Raw genomic sequence first — 6619 nt, 5'->3', positions numbered from 1 at the left:
TGGGCTTCCCTGGTGGCGCAGTGGTAGAGAGTCCGCCTGCCGATGCAGGGGACACGGGTTCGTGCCCCGGTCTGGGGGGATCCCACGTGCCGCGGAGCGGCTGGGCCCGTGAGCCATGGCCGCTGAGCCTGCGCGTCCGGAGCCTGTGCCCCGCAACGGGAGAGGCCACAGCAGTGAGAGGCCCGTGTAACACATACACACACACACACAAAAGATTAATCTTTAGTTATCCTTTTAGAGGAAAACTGATATTTCCTCCAAGAAGCCTTCATAGATTCTGTCTAACCTTTAATTCCCTGTTTATATCTCTATGACTGTTCTTCTACATTGTTTAATAATTCTCTATATTTCTGTCTCTTCCATCCGCTTAAGGGCAGGAGAGCCTTACTCATCTTTGCCATAATGCTATATATTTGTAAAAAATCAAGTCCACTTTCGATGAAAGGATAGTTCTTTTTTTTTTTTTTGGCCAATTAACTCATTAACTTGGAAATGCTTTTTTCCATTAAATTATTCAGGAAATTCTATCAGAAATTTTACTAATTGCACACTATAGATATTGAAGTTCTTGTATAGGTTACAAAGTCAGCTGTAAAAACCTACCTTAAAAGATTTTAAGCTAATTCTTTTTTTCCTTTTCCATTACGGTTTTTTTTTTTTTTTTTTTTGGTATGCGGGCCTCCCTCTGTTGTGGCCTCTCCCGTGGCGGAGCACAGGCTCCGGACGCGCAGGCCGAGCGGCCATGGCTCACGGGCCCAGCCGCTCTGCGGCATGTGGGATCCTCCCAGACCGGGGCGCGAACCCGGTTCCCCTGCATCGGCAGGCGGACGCGCAACCACTGCGCCACCAGGGAAGCCCTCCATTATGGTTTATTACAATATATTGAGTATCCACTGGTCCCTGTGCTATACAGTAGGACCTTGTTATCTATTTTATATATAGTAGTTTGCATCTGCTAATCCTGAACTCCCAATCCATCCATCCCCCGCCTCTCCTCTCCCTTGGCATAGAGAACAAGTCTGTTCTCTATGTCTGTGAATCTGTTTCTGTTTCATAGATAGGTTCATTTGTGTTATATTTTACATTCAACATATAAGTGATATCATATGGTGTTTGTCTTTCTCTTTCTGACTTACTTCACTTAGGATAATAATCTCTAGGTTCATCCAGGTAGCTGCAAATGGCATTAATTTCATTCTTTTTTTGTGGCTGAGTAATATTTCATTATATATATATATATATATATATATATATATGCCACATCTTCTTTATCCATTCATCTGTTGATGGACATTTAGGTTGCTTCCATGTCTTGGCTATTGTAAATAGTGCTGCTATGAACACAGGGGTGCATATATATTTTTGAATTATAGTTTTGTTCAGATATATGCCCAGGAGTGAGATTGCAGGATCATATGTGGCTCTATTTTTAGTTTTTTGAGGAATCTCCATACTGTTCTCCATAGTCACTGCCCCAATTTACATTCCCACCAGAAGCATAGAAGTGTTCCCTTTTCTCCACACCCTCTCCAACATTTATTTATAGACTTTTTATTGATGGCTATTCTGACTGGTGTGAAGTGATACCTCACTGTAGTTTTGACTTGCATTTCTCTAATAATTAGTTATGTTGAGCATCTTTTCATGTTAAGCTAATTCTAATTCCACTTCCACAATGTGGTTTAACCATGGACTTATACAAGTACTTAAGCAGATACACAGCTATATATTTTTTTTAGGGGGGAGGGAGGGATATACATGATACTTGGTGGCATCCTTGTTGATACTTGCATGCAAAAACGCAAAGCTATAGCCAGCAAATAGTCAAGTTAAGCTCTTAAATTTTCACATAGAATGGCAACTCCTTCAGTCAAATGTCATCTACTTGGAGATGGAAGTAGAAAATCACCATTATTATCAATAATATTATAATATTCATAGGTATGACTACAATTGTGGACAATACATGGAAAGTGAGATTCCTTACTATAAGACTGTAAGTTTCTTCTCTGTACCTACTTTCTTTATCTGCAAAATGGGAATAAAACATCTATCTCATAGGGTTCTGAGAATTAATAAGTAAATATATATAAATATAAATGAGTACATACTACTATATGCAAAGCATTTCTCCAGATAAGGAAATGAAAAGATGAACAATAATCTCTGACCTTAAGGAGACCCTCCATGCTTACAGTAGATTGTTTGCAGAGAAGGCTCCAGTTAATGGCTTCCCTGTCTCCACATCCTTTGTAAAATACCTTTGAAGTGCCTCCTATTAAGAGGCGGAATTTATTTCCTTACCTTTCAATCCAGTCTGGATGCGTGACTTGTTCCAGCCAACAGAAAGTGGCGGAAGTGAAAGTGTGGCAGCTCTGAACCCAGCTTCAAGAAGCGTCTCATGCTTCCGTTCCCTCTGGTTCCTTCGTCTTTGCCATGAGAACACACCTGCAGTCCTCCACTGGAAAATGGGAGATCCACAGCCTACTTATCTACTGTTGCTCTAGTTGTCAGCCAGCCAGCTCCACACATAAGACCAAGTCCATCCTAGACAAGACAGACCACAGCCAACTGCAAGCTGAAAGTAGACACATGAGCAAGCCCAGCTAAAAGCAGCCTAACAGGACCTAGATTAAGAGTGAGTTCAGAAGACACCAGCTGATGCATAGACTAGTCATAAACACAATAGTACAATAAGTCCCCTACATATGAACCTTCAAGTTGCAAACTGTCAAAGATGTGAACGTGCTTTTGCATGTCCAATCACGTAAGGTAGTTCACGTGTCTGGCTTGCATTGTCACATGTGTGCATCCCCTACAAATGGTTGTGCTTTTGTGTACTTTACTGTACAGTACTGTATAGAGTATAGTATCTTTATTTCAAGCCCAGGATGTCCAGAAGCAAGTGTAAAAGCAGCAGTGATGTAGTTGGTACTGTACTGTACTTTTCATGGTACTGTACTGTAAGATTAAAAATGTTTTCTTTATTTCTTGTGTTTGTTTTTTTGTGTATTATTTGTGTGAAAAGTATTGTAAACCTATTACAGTGAAGTAGTATAGAGTCGATTGTGTTAGTTGGGTACCTAGGCTAACTTTGCTGGACTTACAAACAAATGGACTTACGAACACACTCTCGGAATGGAGCTCATTCGTATGCAGGGGACTTACTATAAATGGTTTGGGGTGGTATGTTGTACATGAATAGCGAACCAATACAACATCCATTGCCAACTAAGTTTTAACCTTTATCTCAAGAGCATGATCTGACTGTAATCCCCCAAAACTAGGGCTTTTATTTGGTACATGCAGAATCTAAATTATTATTGAAGTCTTGTGGAGTTTGTGTTTTCTTTGAAGGCTACTCCATGCAGAGACGGGAGATCAATGATTATCTTTAGCCAAATCCTGCTTAAAAATACATTGTTTGGCCAGCAGCAAAAACAGTGCTTTTTAAGTCTTGGGATATGATTATCTTTAGGAGCTACACATATTCTTCAGTATACTACATTCCTGCCAACTTCTACTATCGTAATCGGCCCAATTTACACTTAAGTTATTTGCCTGGTTCTAGGGAGGGATATTTCAGGTTGCAATCCCTGGTGTAGATTGGGACTGTAGGCTCTTTTTTAAAAATGCAGTGCATCTCTGAGTCAACATACTGATGGGAATTCTAACCGGTGCAATAAGGCAAGAAATAAAAGGTACACAGACTGAAAAGGAAAAAAATAAAACTGGCCCAATTTCCAGATGACATAAAAATCTACATAGAAAATACCAAGGAATCGATGAAAAAAAACTTCTGGAACTACTAAATGAGTTTAGCAAGGTTGCAAGACACAAACACGAGGAGACTGAGATTAGAAACACAATGCTGGGGTTTCCCTGGTGGCGCAGTGGTTGAGAGTCCGCCTGCCATTTCAGGGAGCACGAGTTCGTGCCCCGGTCCGGGAGGATCCCACAGGCCGCGGGAGCGGCTGGGCCCGTGAGCCACGGCCGCTGAGCCTGCGCGTCCGGAGCCTGTGCTCCGCAACGGGAGAGGCCACGGCAGTGAGAGGCCCGTGTACCGCAAAAAAAAAAAAAACAAAAAACCACCACAATGCTGTATATAATCGCTCAAAAAAAGAGAGAAATACTTGGGTATAAATCTAACAAAACTTGTATGCTGAAAACTACAAAATTCTGATGGAAGAAGTCAAAGAAAACCTAAATAAGTGGAAATACATACAGTTCTCATACATTAGTAGACTCAACATAGTAAAGGTGTCAATTCTCCCCAAACTGATCTATAATTTTATAATTTCTATCTAAAAATCAGCAAGATTTTTTTTCATAAATGTAAACAAGTTGATTTTAAAATGTATATGGAAAGGCAAAGGAATTAGACTAGCTAATACAATTTTGAAAAAGAAGAATAAAATGGGAGGAAACAATCAACCCAATAGCAAGTCTTAATATATAGCTATATAATTAAGACAGTATCGTATTAATGGAGGGATAAATGCATAGTCAATGGAACAGAATAGAGAACCCAGAAGTAGACTCACACATAGATGGAAAGATAATTTTTGAGGCACACAGGAAGGATTGTGAGTAGGGGAATGATTCCTTTCAGCCAATGGTGCTGAAGCAATTGGTCATCCACAGGCAAAGAAAAAAGAAAAAAAAAACAAAACACCTTGGACCTAAGCCTCACACTTTATACAAAACTTTACTCAGAGTGGATCATAGATTTGAATGTAGAGCATAAACTTATAAACCTTTCAGAAGAAAATGTAAGAGAAAATCTTCAAGACTCATAGCTAGGTAAAGCATTCTTAGATGTGACACCAAAAACATAATCTATAAAAGAAAAAAATCGATAAATTGGACTCCATTAAAATGAAAGATCCTGTCAAAAGAATAAAAAGACAAGCTGTGGACCAGGAGAAAAATTTTGGCAAACCACAGATCCAACAAAGGATTTGTATCTAGAATACAAAGGGAGTCATGGCTTTGCACAGTAATGTGAAACCATAAAAAAGGCTATGCAAGTTAAAACCATACAAAGCAACTTTAACAGTCAGTGGGAAGAGGTATAGTTGTTCCATGACTTTTAAATATTTTTGTCAAAACCTTAAAAACTTTCTTATTTTTGGTAATAAATACAGAAAAATTTTACAAGTAGAAAAACATTTCTTTAGTACATTTTAATTTAAAGCATTAGAAACACTGATAAAGTTTTAGTACTAAGTTAAAGGCTACCAGGTGTGCAACAAATATACTATATCCCCTCTTTGTCCCTGGAAGACTTCCTTAGTTGGTCACTGCACATCACACCTGACCTTGTATCTTTTTCAACACGTGTTTCCGGTAGTCATTTTAACCTGAGTTGGCACTTGAGGTGAAAACTATGGCATTATTATATTTAAAAAAAATTTTATTGGAGTAGAGTTGCTTTACAGTGTTGTGCTAGTTTCTGCTGTACAGCAAAGTGAATCGGCTATATGGATACATATATCTCCTCTTTTTTAGATTTCCTTCCCATTTAAGCCACCACAGAGCAATGAGTAGAGTTCCCTGTGCTATACAGTAAGTTCTCATTAGTTATCTATTTTATCTATTTTATACATTGTAGGGTATATAGGTCAATCCCAATCTCCCAATTCATCCTAACCCTCCTTTCCCACTTGGTGTCCATACGTTTGGTCTCTACATCTGTGTCTCTCTTTCTGCTTTGCAGATAAGTTCATCTGTATCATTTGAAAACTAAGGCATTATTAATTGCTAACAGTGAATAGAGAAAAAGTTATCAATTTGGACTGTGGGTGAGGTCAGATTGACTTAAAGAAATGAAATGTCTGATAATAAAATATCTCATAACCAATGGAGACCAACTCTGAACTAGGTGTAGTGGATGCTGTTGATGGTCCACCAGTGACCCCTTGGCTACCTGAGTTTTCTTGCACCTGTGGACAACCCCCAACTCCCTGACATGTTCCCACCATAGGTCCCTGCACCTTCCCCTTTCCCTGCTGGAGGGTTTTGTCCAGTGTTACTGGAACTTTCTCAACTGTAAAAGCTAAACCAAAGTTTGAGAGAGCGAAACCCTTGGGAGGCAACCTTCAATCACTGGGGTTGGGAGTGGTGGACAAGTGTCCCAGCCTGTCCTTGGGTGGGAGGGTCCTGATGTTTGTCTCACAAGGTCTCTGAGCGGGTCTCCAGCAAAACTGAGCCCCTCTTACTTTTTATTGGCTCTTCTCCCTTCCCTGTCTCACTTGCCTACCTTCCTAACATGCCTCCTGGTCTTACTTTCCAGTGTCTGTAAGGCCAGACACTATAAAACTCTTAGAGGAAAACATAGGTAGAACACTCTATGACGTAAATCACAGCAAGATCCTTTTTGACCCACCTCCTAGAGAAATGGAAATAAAAACAAAAAGAAACAAATGGGACCTAATGAAACTTAAAAGCTTTTGCACAGCAAAGGAAACCATAAACAAGACGAAAAAACAACCTTGGGAGAAGATATCTGCAAACAAAGCAACTGACAAAGGATTAATCTCCAAAATATATAAGCAGCTCATGCAGCTCAATATCAAAAAAACAAACAACCCAATCCAAAATGGGCAGAAGACCTAAA

The sequence above is a fragment of the Physeter macrocephalus genome, chromosome 4 (genome assembly GCF_002837175.3).
Source record: "Physeter macrocephalus isolate SW-GA chromosome 4, ASM283717v5, whole genome shotgun sequence".
Taxonomy (NCBI): domain Eukaryota; kingdom Metazoa; phylum Chordata; class Mammalia; order Artiodactyla; family Physeteridae; genus Physeter; species Physeter macrocephalus.
The sequence above is the reverse complement of the archived record's forward strand: the minus strand, read 5'-3'. Positions refer to the sequence as shown.